Source organism: Schistocerca americana, chromosome 11, assembly GCF_021461395.2.
Source record: "Schistocerca americana isolate TAMUIC-IGC-003095 chromosome 11, iqSchAmer2.1, whole genome shotgun sequence".
NCBI classification, from domain to species: domain Eukaryota; kingdom Metazoa; phylum Arthropoda; class Insecta; order Orthoptera; family Acrididae; genus Schistocerca; species Schistocerca americana.
In genome coordinates, this window is record NC_060129.1 from 192,296,157 (window position 1) to 192,310,432 (window position 14,276).

Here is a 14,276-nt window from a genome sequence, read left to right on the forward strand (position 1 = left end):
TATATCTGGTAAATTGAAATCTCCACCTAAGACTATAACATGCTGAGAAAATTTATGTGAAATGTATTCCAAATTTTCTCTCAGTTGTTCTGCCACTAATGCTGCTGAGTCGGGAGGTCGGTAAAAGGAGCCAATTATTAACCTAGTTCGGTTGTTTAGTGTAACCTCCACCCATAATAATTCACAGGAACTATCCACTTCTACTTCACTACAGGATAAACTACTACTAACAGCGATGAACACTCCACCACCGGTTGCATGCAATCTATCCTTTCTAAACACCGTCTGTACCTTTGTAAAAATTTCGGCAGAATTTATCTCTGGCTTAAGCCAGCTTTCTGTACCTATAACGATTTCAGCTTCGGTGCTTTCTATCAGCGCTTGAAGTTCCGGTACTTTACCAACGCAGCTTCGACAGTTGACAATTACAATTACTCAGATTGTCTCCCGTTGTCGTTAATATAGATCAAGAACAATTGAGTGTATGTAACACTTCCTTTTCTACTCAATGACTTTCCGTCTATTACTACTAACTGTGACCTCTCTGATAGGAAATCACGAATCCAGTCGCACAACTGAGGCGATATTTCGTTAGAAGACGCTTGTGAGGAATGGTGTCGAAAGCCTTTTGGAAGTCTAAAAATATGCTATCAATTTGACATCCCCTGTCGATAGTACTCAGTGCTTCAGGAATTGTGTTTCGCAAGAACGATGTTTTCTGAATCCGTGCTGACTACGTGTCAATAAATCGTTTTCTTCGAGCTACTTCATAATGTTCGAACACAGTATATGTTCCAAAACCCTACTGTAAATTGACGTTAGTGATATGGGCCTGTAATTCAGGGAATTACTTGTATTTCCCTTTTTGGGTATTGGTGTGACTTGAACAATTTTCCAGTGTTTAGGTACGGATCTTTCTGTGAGCGAGTGGTTGTGTATAACTGCTAAATATGGAGCTATTGTACCAGCATACTCTGAGAGGAACCTGACTGGTATACAGTCTGGATCAGAAGCCTTGCCTTTGTTAAGTGATTTAAGCTGCTTTGTGACGCCGAGGATATCTAATTCTATGTTTCTCATCTTGGCAGTTGTTCTTCATTGGAATTCAGGAATATTTACTTCGCCTTCTTTGGCGAAGGAGTTTCGGAAAACCGTGTTTAATAACTCTGCTTTAGTGGCACTGTCATCAGTGACTTCACCGTTGTTATCGCGCAGTGAAGATATTGATTGCGTCTTGCCACTGGTGTGCTTTATGTAGGACCAGAATGACTTTGGGTTTTCTGCCAGATTTCGAGACAGTTTCCTCGTGGAAATTATTAAAAGTATCTAGCATTTAAGTACGCTCTATATTTCGAACTTCTGCAAAAACTTTGCCAATATTGGGGATTTTGAATTCTTTTAAATTAGGCATGATTTTTTCGCTGCTTCTGAAACAGCGATCCTATTCGTTTTATGTACCATGCCGGGTCAGTACCATTACTTATTAATTTATGTGGTATATATCTCTCAACTGCTGTCGGTACTATCTCTTTGAAATCATTCCACATATTTTCGACGCTTACATGATCGATCGGAAGGAGTGCAGACTGTCTCTTAAAAAGGCGTTAGGCGCATTTTTATCAGCTTTTTTTAAAATAGATTTACTTTGCGTTTCTTTTTGCTGCTTGTGGGTGTTACGGTATTCAGCCTAGCAGCAACTACCTTGTCGTCGCTAATCCCTGTATTGTCCGGGATTATTTGTTGCTAAGAGGTCAAGTATGCTTTCGCAACCATTTACGCTTCGAGTGGTTTCATGAACTAATTGTTCAAAATAATTTTCTGAGAAAGAGTTCAGTACAATTTCGGATGACGTTTTACGCCTGCCGCCGGCTTTAAACGGATAATTTTTGCAGCATATGGAGGGTAGATTGAAACCCCCACCGACTATAATTCCATGAGTGGGATATCTATTTGAAATGATGATATATTTCGAGTATCTTCACTCTGTTACCACGTGTGGTACAATATTCTTGGAAACTGCTGCAAAAGTGCAAAAAGTTTAGAAAACTACCAAAAAAATCAGGCTGTGAGATTGATCTAGGGTACGACTAAACTAATCAGACATCCTGTACGCAGCTTTGGAAGACAATTGAGATATTGACACTCAGAAGTCAATGACAATATTTGTAAACAACAACAAAAAAACAACGTTTTCAAACTATCTGCAGTATTCACAATCATAACCAATAACTTTCTGGTGAATATAAAAAAAATTGACAATCGTCATATGTTGATGGGAAAAGTGAAACAATAGCTGATACTCGTAGAGCTAACATATTGTGACATATTAAATTGCTGTATTATTTATGATTAATTGTAGGGCCGGTTTTGGTCAGAGACCGTTTTCATTGCCTGTTGTACAGCTTTAACGATATACAGGGTATATGAAAAAGAACTGCATAGTTTTACGTACAAATTTAACGGGGAAATTAATGAAAAATTACATCAATGAGTACATATCATGAAAGAGAATTCCCTGAATTTTTGTTTAGTGTTAGTAAACTCCAACGTCTGATCCACTTGTTGTCCTGTGTACGTCAAGGCGATATTCCACTTCTCGCCACATATTCACCAACATTTCAGATGTAACTGTTTCAGTCGCTGCGACTATTCTTTCCCGTAAATGGTTGATGTCTCTGATCTTTTCGCTGTACACAACATTTTTTACGTGGCCCCAAAAGAAAAAGTCCAGTGCGGTTAATTCTGGCCTTCGTGGTCGCCAAGGTATTGGGCCAGCCCTGTCCATCCACCATCTTGGAAAGAGGGTGTCAAGTGCCGCACGCATATGATTACTGTAATGAGGTGGGGCGGCATCTTGTTGGAGAAACACAAGCCCCTTTTCCGTCTCACTATCGTTCTGTTTCTTTTTTATTGTTGTTGTTGTTGTGGTCTTCAGTCCTGAGGCTGGTTTGATGCAGCTCTCCATGCTACTCTATCCTGTGCAAGCTCCTTCATCTCCCAGTACCTACTGCAACCTACATCCTTCTGAATCTGCTTAGTGTATTCATCTCTTGGTCTCCCTCTACGATTTTTACCCTCCACGCTGCCCTCCAGTGCTAAATTGATAATCCCTTGATGCCTCAGAACTGTCCTACCAACCGATCCCTTCTTCTGCTCAAGTTGTGCCACAAACTCCTCTTCTCCCCAATCCTATTCAATACCTCCTCATTAGTAATATGATCTACGCATCTAATCATCAGCATTCTTCTGTAGCACCACATTTCGAAAGCTTATATTCTCTTCTTGTCCAAACTATGTATCGTCCATGTTTCACTTCCATACATGGCTACACTCCATACAAATACTTTCAGAAACGACTTCCTGACACTTAAATCAATACTCGATGTTAACAAATTTCTCTTCTTCAGAAACGCTTTCCTTGCCATTGCCCGTCTACATTTTATATCCTCTCTACTTCGACCATAATCAGTTATTTTGCTCCCCAAACAGCAAAACTCCTTTACTACTTTAAGTGTCTCATTTCCTAATCTAATTCCCTCACCATCACCTGACTTAATTCGACTACATTCCATTATCCTCGTTTTGCTTTTGTTGATGTTCATCTTATATCCTCCTTTCAAGACACTGTCCATTCCGTTCAACTGCTCTTCCCAGTCTTTTGCTGTCTCTGACAGAATTACAATGTCATCGGTGAACCTCAAAGTTTTTACTTCTTCTCCATGAATTTTAATACCTACTCTGAACTTTTCTTTTGTTTCCTTTATTGCTTGCTCATTATACAGATTGAATAACATTGGGCATATGCTACAACCCTGTCTCACTCCCTTCCCAACCACTGCTTCCCTTCCATGTCCCTCGGCTCTTATAACTGCCATCTGGTTCCTATACAAATTGTAAATAGCCTTTCGCTCCCTGTATTTTACCCCTGCCTTTTTATTATTATTTGTAATTTTTTCTTTCTTTTTCTTTAAATATTTGTGTCTTTCCTGTTTTCCTATTTTAATTATTTTTTAAATTTCTTATTTTTTGTTGCTAAAAGTTTTATTCTTGCATTTGGGGAAAGACGCACTCTGTCAACATGTCACAGTAAACGTCCCCATTTATTGTTTTTTTGTACAAAAATGGAATATCAAATCACACTGTCTCCCATCAAACCGCACCAGACATTAGCTTTGGTAGAGTCACCACCATAATGACGTCTAAAATTACGTTGCACTGTTATAACGGAATCAGTTTTCACAAGCCAAACAACACACTTTCTGTTGAGGAGTAGACATCGTTGCTGAGTTGCTCTGCACTGCACTGTACTCACGCCTGGACTGACCACGGGGAACAGAGGGAAGAAACAACACTGGTGTCGTCTCAAGGTCAAGCAGGCCTGCCAACTGCAACAGTAGTGACTGGTGTATTGTGACGAGCCAGTTGCTCGGCCACCATTGACCAGACGTTTTCAATTGGTGAGAGATCTGGAGAATGTGCTGGCCAGGGCAGCAGTCGAACATTTTCTGTATCCAGAAAGGCCCGTACAGGACCTGCAACATGCGGTCGTGCATTATCCTGCTGAAATGTAGGGTTTTGCAGGGATCGAATGAAGGGTAGAGCCACATGTCATAACACATCTGAAATGAAACGTCCACTGATCAAAGTGCCGTCAGTGCGAACAAGAGGTGACCGAGACGTGTAACCAATGGCACCCCATACCGTCACGCTGGGTGATACGCCAGTACGGCGATGACGAATACACGCTTCCAATGTGCGTTCACCGCGATATCGCCACACACGGAGCGACCATCACGATGCTGTAAACAGAACCTGGATTCATCCAAAAAAATGACGGTTTGTCATTCGTGCACCCAGGTTCGTCGTCGAGTACACCATCGTAGGCGCTCCAGTCTGTGATGCAGCGTCAAGGGTAACCGCAGCCACGGTCTCTGAGCTGATAGTCCGTGCTGCTGCAAACGTCGTCGAACTGTTCGTGCAGATGGTTGTTGTCTTGCAAACGTCCCCATCTGTTGACTCAGGGATCGAGACGTGGCTGCACGATCCGTTACAGCCGTGCGGATAAGATGCCTGTCATCTCGACTGCTAGTGATACGAGGCCGTTGGGGTCCAGCACTTCGTTCCGTATTACCCTCCTGAACCCACCGATTCGGTATTCTGCTAACAGTCATCGGATCTCGACCAACGCGAGCAGAAATGTCGCGATACGATAAACCGCAATCGCGATAGGCTACAATCCGACCTTTATCAAAGTCGGAAACGTGATGGTACGCATTTCTCCTCCTTACACGAGGCATCACAACGACGTTTCACCAGGCAACGCCGGTCAACTGCTGTTTATGTATGAGAAATCGGTTGGAAACTTTCCTCGTGTCAGCACGTCGAAGGGGTCGCCACCGGCGCCAAACTTGTGTGAATGCTCTGAAAAGCTAATCATTTGCTTATCTCAGGATCTTCTTGCTGTCGGTTAAATTTCGCGTCTGTAGCACGTCGTCTTCGTGGTGTAGCAATTTTAATGGCCAGTACTGTATTATAAGCATCAAAACGTATCCTCCTTCGTATTGCTGATGACGGTTGAGTCCTGAACAAAGGTATGGTAAAACTTAACCTATAGGGAGTACCTTAAAGGTGATGTTATAAAATGGAGTAGGGTCTGCCAGGCGTCTAGAAGCTGCAGAGCACCATGCTTACTGAAATGCTCCAGTAAAGTATGAGTTACCTCTTCTACCTCTTCAGACAGAAAGAGAATAGAAAATTTAGAACTGTGGTGCTACAGGAGGGTGCTGAAAGATGGCTAGATAACATAACTAATGAAGAGGTACAATCCGTTGACAGCAGACATCCTGAGGTAGCTAAGAGTTGTCAGTCTGGTTGGTCGATTTGTAGGTGGTCACCAAACAGAGGTCATCAGTCCCACCAGGCTATGCAACGATGGGGAAGGAACTCGGTTGTGCCCTTTCAAACCAACCGGCCAGGAATTTGCCTGAAGCGATTTAGGGAAACTACTGAAAAATTAAATCAGTATGACCGGACGTGAGTTTGAACCATCGTCTTCCCGAATGCGAGTCCAGTGTACTAACCTTTTAATATTTTTTTTTTTTTGGGGGGGGGGGGGATCTTAAATTTAAAAAACCTCTCTCACACCGGCCTAATTTAGCTTCACTGATCAGGATAGTAAAAAACATGCGTATGTTAAGGGAATTTTCATTCACAAAGCAGGCTTATCACATTCACACAGTTGGGGTTCGGTTGTTTTGGGGACGGAGACCGGACAGCGAGGTCATCGGTCTCATCAGATTAGGGAAGGACGGGGAAGGAAGTCGGCCGTGCCCTTTCAAAGGAACCATCCTGGCATTTGCCTGGAGCGATTTCGGGAAATTACGGAAAACCTAAAGTAGGATGGCCGGACGCGGGATTGAACCTTCGTCCTCCCGAATGCGAGTCCAGTGTGCTAGCCACTGCGACATTGACACAGTTCAATACTGTTCTATCCTGATTAAATTGAGCTTAACTTAAATTCCATAAGGCAGTGAAGCAATTTCGAAGTCTCGGTGCGACGAAAATTGTCAGTCGATCTCCTAGAAACATTTGTAATAATTATTAACTTTCGGTGATCACATGGGGAAGACCGGAGATCTGCTGGTAAGACCGTGTTGCCTATTTATTTGAAGTAGCTGGATATCTTGAGCATACAAAACGGCAGTTTCGTCCAGTGTAAATCAGACGTTCCACACTGATCCCGTGCAACACAGCGTAGTAAGCAGACACTGTCAATAATAATCAGTTAAATAATAGGCGAACACACTTACTTTAGTTTAGTTCATCTGTTAAATTCCTTCTCATACAGAATCTCATCAAGACGGCAACTAGCTCAACAATACATACATATACATCCTCCTTCTTTCACGACTCATCGGCAAGAAGTCCTTCATTCTTTTTATAAGAGAAAACATAGATAGCAGAGAAGCTATTCCATGGAGTAAATGGACGCTCCAAGGAATAATTGGGCTTGAAACTACTTTGCATTGATAATCGGTAAGATAAGAAGAGATATTTCGAGATATGTACTGAGTTACATAATTTATAAAATTTCTGAAAATATCGCGGAGAGACCGCTGCAAGAGACATTACAACCTCTCTCGGTGTCAGCCTGGTAATGGAGAGAAGTGTTTCTGATGACAATGATAGCGGCAGGCCGATAGACGAACACACTGAGGAGCTCCAAGTGGATGTGGGTCACACTTGTTAGGTAGAGCTGAAGAAGCTTGCACAAGATTCAGTAGCGTGAAGATTTGCATCAGACGAGTCTTTGGGATGAAGACCCAAAAAAATATGAAGAGTAATTAGTATGTTTTTAACTACCGCCTAGAAGTAATAAAGTTACATGGACAATCTGTACATTGAGCAAGCAGTAAATGAACCAAAAGAAAAACTTGGAATTGGAATTAAAATCCATGAAGCAAATACATTATGTGATAAAAAGTATCCGAACACCCCCAAAAAGATACGTTTTTCATATTAGGTGCATTGTGCTGCCACCTACTGCCAGGTACTCCATATCAGCGACCTCAGCAGTCATTAGACATCGTGAGAGAGCAGAATGGGGCGCTCTGTGGAACTCACTAACTTCGAACGTGGTCAGGTGATTGGGTGTCACTTGTCTCATACGCCTGTGCCCGAGATTTCCACACTCCTAAACATCCCTAGGTTCCTAGGTCCGATGTGATAGTGAAGTGGAAACGTGAAGGGACACGTACAGCACAAAAGCGTACAGGCCGACCTCGTCTGTTGACAGACTGAGACCGCCGACAGTTGAAGAGGGTCGTAATGTGTAATAGGCAGACATCTATCCAGACCGTTACACAGGAATTCCAAACTGCATCAGGATCCACTGCAAGTACTATGACAGTTAGCCGGGAGGTGAGAAAACTTGGTTTTCACGGTCGAGCGGCTGCTCATAAGCCACACATCACGCCGGTAAATGCCAAACGACGCCTCGCTCGGTGTAAGGAGCGCAAACGTTAGACGATTAATCAGTGTAAAAACGTTGTGTGGAGTGCCGAATCACGGTACACAATGTGGCGATCCGATGGCAGGGTGTGGGTATGGCGAATGCCTGGTGAACGTCATCTGCCAGCGTGTGTAGTTCCAACAGTAAAATTCGGAGGCGGTGGTGTTATGGTGTGGTCGTGTTTGTCATGGAGGGGGCTTGTACCCCTTGTTGTTTTGCGTGGCACTATCACAGCACACGCGTACATTGATGTTTTAAGCACCTTCTCGCTTCCCACTGTTGAAGAGCAATTCGGGGATGACGATTGCATCATTCAACACGATCGAGCACCTGTTCATAATGCACGGCCTGTGGCGGAGTGGTTACACGACAATAACATACCTGTAATGGACTAGCCAGCAGAGAGTCCTGACCTGAATCCTATAGAAAACCTTTAGGATGTTTCGGAACGTCGACTTCGTGCCAGGCCTCACCGACTAATATTGATACCTCTCCTCAGTGCAGCACTCTGTGAAGAATGGGCTGCCATTCCCCAAGAAACCTTCCTGCACCTCATTGAACATATGGCTGGGAGAGTGGAAGCTGTCATCGAGGCTAAGGGTGGGCCAGCACATACTGAATTCCAGCATTACCGATGGAGGGCGCCACGAACTTGAAAGTCATTTTCAGCCAGGTGTCCGGATACTTTTGATCACATATTGTAGTTTAAGGTTCATCGATGACATTGTAACTCTCTCACGGAGAGCAAAGGACTTGGAAGAGCAGCTGAAAGGAGGATATAAGATGAACGAAACAAAAGCAAAATTAGGATAATGGAATCTAATCGAGATTAGGAAATGAGACAAAGAAGTAGGTGAGATTTGCTATTTGGGGAGCAAACTGATGGTGGTCGAAGTAGAGAGGATATAAAATAACGAGACGCAATGGCGAGAAAAGCATTTCTGAAGAACAGAAATTTGTTAACACTGAGAATAGATTTAAGTGTCAGGAAGTCCTTTCTGAAAGTATTTGTATGGTACGTAGCTGTGTATGGCAGTGAAATAATCTAGACAGGAAGAGAATGCAGGCTTTTTTAATGTGGTTCTACAGAGCAGTGGCAAACATTAGATGGATAGATGACCTAAATGACGAGGAGGTACTGAACAGAATTGGGGAGAAGAGGAATTTGCGGCACAACTAGAGTAGAAAAACGGATCAGTTGATAGAATACGTTCTGAGGTATCAAGGGATCACCAATTTAGTGCTGGAGGGAAGCGTGGAGGGTAAAAATTTTAGAGGGATGAGGCGTAGCGCCGTATACCGATCCTGCCTTGGAGGCGGTTAAGTGGGAGATGTGTCTCAGAGCTGGATAGTGACAGATAATGACGCGAGACTGGACCTGCACGTAGTTTGTGTATCAGCCGATAGAGGACAATATTGGATAGGGGGACTGATTTAGTTTCGATTGTGCCCACTAGAGTGCACTAAAGTAATACAATGTTTTTCATAAACTGTTCTAGTATTTTCATAAAGTGTTATTATTTCTTTTTGTGTATGTAAAATGTTATAAATGTGTTTTAGCTGTATGAATGATGCGTGAGTGTGGTTTAAGGTTAGTATGAAAAGAATTGTTTAACGAGTTATGTAGTAGGATTTAGTGTGGGAACATTTCGAAGAAGTATGGATATGAACAAGCGGGATTTTTGTAGAATAGATTTGCAATGTAAGTTTATGGTAAAGGGAAAGTTAATCCAGGTATAAATAACGATAGTAAATAGCTTTATGCATAAGCAAAACTTCAGCATATTAGATAATTACGTCGGTAAAAAGTGCAGTCGTTAGGTTTACTATTTTGCGATTGGTTATTGATGAAAAGCGCGGATTGACGCGGGAGAATGTTGTTTTGCTATTGGCTGTTGAGTGAACTGACCAATGATTGAGCAATATTCTTCGCGAGCTTTTCTCTGCCGGTAGAGAAGACTGAGAGTATTCTAGATAAGAATCGGAGCCTAGCCATGAAAGAGTTCGGACGTGTGTAGTAGTAGTTCCAATGGAAACGATAAGTTGCCCGATCTAGCAGTGTTTCATACATCAAAAGTGTGGGAAAGTGACGGCATAATTATTCCGGTGGGCGTGTAGAAATTTCGGAATTTTTAAGTGAATTTTGTGACGAGAAAAGAGATATATTCCCCGTGGCGTATTGAGCAGGTCGGTGGCTAAAAAACTGTGACAGCATTTGGTACCGACAGACTTAATATTTGGCGAGCATTCTCAGTCAAAAATAATCAGTATTTTTGTAGCTATTACGTTTTCGGGAAATGAAACACCATAAACTTGCTAACGTGAGTGAAAGGGATTGTGAGTGACTGTGTTAAGACTAGCACGGGCTTGGCAGTGATACTTGTTCACCTAAGTGTCAGAATATATTAATTGAGGACAAAATTTCCAACCTTTCATTTCGTGTTTCTCCCGAAACGTAGATTAGTGACTTTAATTGCAGCCTGGTTCACGTCGAAGTACAGTAGGCTTCACTCGGCTTTCCTACTGATAAGCTGCTGAGACAATGTTCACAGGTAGGTGCAGGTTCGTCGTAAAGGGACGGAAAGGACCGAGCCGCCGCAGGGAGACCAGGAGATGAATACACTAAGCAGATTCAGAAGGATGTAGGTTGCAAAGGTACTGGAAGATGAAGAGGCTTGCACAGGACACAGTAGGATGGAAAACTACGTCAGATCAGTTTCTGGACGGAAGATCACAACAACAACAACAACAACAACAACAACGTGGACAAGAAGTGCGGCGGTGTTTTGGCATCTCTAGCGTCGTGTAGGCGAACTCGAGACATGTTCCTGCAGCGCAAACTAAAATCAAAAACAACAATTATTACGTAACTTCATATTTTCTAGTGGTAGTTAAAACTTTATGACATACGTCAGTCAAATGATTAATTTCCGCATGGACACTCCACTTTCGTAATTTTGCAGTGCCGCCGTTCAAAATGTCCAACGCCCGATACTGCAATAGCGTATTTTCTAAATACATAGCTTCTCTGCAGTAAAACGAGACCAAGTCTTCAGGTCCAGATTGTATACCGATTAGGTTCCTTTCAGATTACGCTGATACAATAGCTGCCTACTTAGCAATCATATACAACCGCTCGCTTACCGATAGATCTGTACCTACAGATTGGAAAATTGCGCAGGTCGCACCAGTGTTTAAGAAGGGTAGTAGGAGTAATCCATCGAACTACAGACCTATATCATTGACGTCGGTTTGCAATAGGGTTTTGGAGCATATACTGTATTCAAACATTATGAATCACCCCGAAGGGAACGATCTATTGATACGTAATCAGCACGGTTTCAGAAAACATCGTTCTTGTGCAACGCAGCTAGCTCTTTATTCGCACGAAGTAATGGCCGCTATCGACAGGGGATCTCAAGTTGATTCCGTATTTCTAGATTTCCGAAAAGCTTTTGACACCGTTCCTCACAAGCGACTTCTAATCAAGCTGAGGGCCTATGGCGTATCGTCTCAGTTGTGCGACTGGATTCGTGATTTCCTGTCAGCGAGGTCGCAGTTCGTAGTAATAGACGGCAAATCGTCGAGTAAAACTGAAGTGATATCAGGTGTTCCCCAGGGAAGCGTCCTGGGACCTCTGCTGTTCCTGATCTATATAAATGACCTGGGTGACAATCTGAGCAGTTCTCTTAGGTTGTTCGCAGATGATGCTGCAATTTACCGTCTAGTAAGGTCATCAGTTGCAAAGCGATTTAGAAAAGATTGATGTATGGTGTGGCAGGTGGCACTTGACGCTAAATAACTGGAAGTGTGAGGTGATCCACACGAGTTCCGAAAGAAATCCGTTGGAATTCTATTACTCGATAAATAGTACAATTCCCAAGGCTGTCAGTTCAACTTAGTACCTGGGTGTTAAAATTACGAACAACTTCAGTTGGGTAAGACCACATAGATAATATTGCGGGGAAGGCGAGCCAAAGGTTGCGTTTCATTGGCAGGACACTTGGAAGATGCAACAAGTCCACTAAAGAGACAGCTTACACTACACTCGTTCTTCCTCTGTTAGAATATTGCTGCGTGGTGTGGGATCCTTACCAGGTGGGATTGACGGAGGACATCGAAAGGGTGCAAAAAAGGGCAGCTCGTTTTGTATTATCACGTAATAGGGGAGAGAGTGAGGCAGATATGATACGCGAGTTGGGATGGAAGTCATTAAAGCAAAGACTTTTTTCGTCGCGGCGAGATCTGTTTACGAAATTTCAGTCAGCAACTTTCTCTTCCGAATGCGAAAATATTTTGTTGAGCCCAGCCTACATAGGTAGGAATGATCATCAAAATAAAGTAAGAGAAATCAGAGCTCGAACAGAAAGGTTTAGGTGTTCGTTTTTCTCGCGCGCTGTTCGGGAGTGGAATGGTAGAGAGATAGTATGATTGTGGTTCGATGAACCCTCTGCCAAGCACTTAAATGTGAATTGCAGAGTAGTCATGTAGATGTAGATGAAGTCTTAAAAAACGGCATGCAACGAGTACCAGTTGTCCCGTCGTTACCGTGTATGCTCACATCTGGTAGCCACATTGCAGAGGCGTCTCTTAGGAACCGAGGTTTCTGACGGTGTTAATGGCGCCTAATTGAAATCCGGAATGTTGGCGCACTGCCTCAGTTAGAAACCGTGGACTGATCACACGCTAACATCGCAATTATCAGTTGACCATGTCGGCTTCTGCCGCTACATACACACTCAGCAAGCCATCGTACGGTGCCCAGAGGAGGGTACTTCCAACGGCCGGCCGCTGTGACCGAGCAGTTCTAGGCGCTTCAGTCCGAAACCGCGCTGCTGCTACGGTCGCAGGTTCGAATCCTGCCTCGGGCATGGATGTGTGTGATGTCCTTAGGTTGGTTAGGTTTAAGTAGCTCTGTGTCTAGGGGACTGATGACCTCAGATGTTAAGTCCCATAGTGCTTACAAGGGAACGTCCCAATCGCACCCCCCCTCAGATTTAGTTATAAGTTGGCACAGTGGATACGCCTTGAAAAACTGAACACAGATCAATCAAGAAAACAGGAAGGAGTTGTGTGGAACTACGAAAAAAATAAGCAAAAATATACAAACTGAGTAGTCCATGCGCAAGACAGGCAACATCAAGGGGCGGGTGAAATTAGGAGCGCTGTGGTCCTGTGGTTAGCGTGAGCAGTTGCGGAACGAGAAGTCCTTGGTTCAAGTCTTCCTTCGAGTAGAAACTTTACTTTCTTTATTTTCGCAAAGTTATGATCTGCCCGTTCGTTCATTGACGTCTCTGTTCACTGTAATAAGTTTACTGTCTGCGTATTGCGACCGCACCGCAAAACCGTGCGATTAGTAGACGAAAGGACGTGCCTCTCCAATGGGAACCGAAAACATTTGATCGCAAGGTCATAGGTCAACCGATTCCTCCACAGGAAAACACGTCTGATATATTCTATACGACACTGGTGACAGCATGTGTGGCACATGACAGGAATATGTTGTCGACCCACCTAACTTGCACACTTGGCGAATGGGTAAAAAGATTCTTCTACCTTGCCCGATTTAGGTTTTCTTGCGAATGTGGTAATCACTCCCAAAAAAGTGATGAAAACATAAGAGTTTGTCACATAAACTGCAACAAATGAATGCAACAGTTTCACAGTCGCACAGTTTTCCCTGTCCTCTGTCAAAACATATGTTTTTAACGTTTTCAAATTTTTCCGTGTGTAGACCGTCAAATCCTGCATATGTCCATGGGACGGAGGGACGGACAGATAATAATTGTCTGAAAATAAAAAATTAAACCTTACACTCGAGAGAAGACTTGAACCAAGGACCTCTCCTTCCGCAGCTGCTCACGCTAATCACGAGACCGCGGCGCTCCTTAGCTCACGTCATCCTTGATGTTGCCTGTCTTGCGCATGGACTACTCAATTTGTATATTTTGCTTATTTTTTTCATAGTTCCACACAACCTCTTCCTGTTTTCTCGATTGATCTGTGTTCAGTTATTCAAGGCCTATCCACTGTCCCAGCTTATAACTAAATCTGAGGGGGCTGCGATGGGGAGGTCCCCTTGTTAGAACCATTTGGTAGTTCCAACCAGACATTTCTTTCCCTATTCCGCTCGCTGGTAGAGCGAGGTAAAATCGACTATCTACAGGGTGGCGCACGAAATGTGTTACCATTTTGTTTGTGAATATAAACTTTATTGTCAGTACAATCTGAAACGAACATATACTACAATGAAGAGCCCTCCATG

The 14,276-nt window shown here is 43.3% G+C and overlaps 1 protein-coding gene across 1 annotated transcript in view; it reads right to left on the reverse strand.

Annotated features, from left to right (window-relative positions):
- Nucleotides 1–14,276, reverse strand: part of LOC124553646 (sodium/potassium/calcium exchanger 3) — a 218,171-nt gene that overhangs the window by 137,119 nt on the left and 66,776 nt on the right. The gene's annotated exons all lie outside the window — the stretch shown is intronic.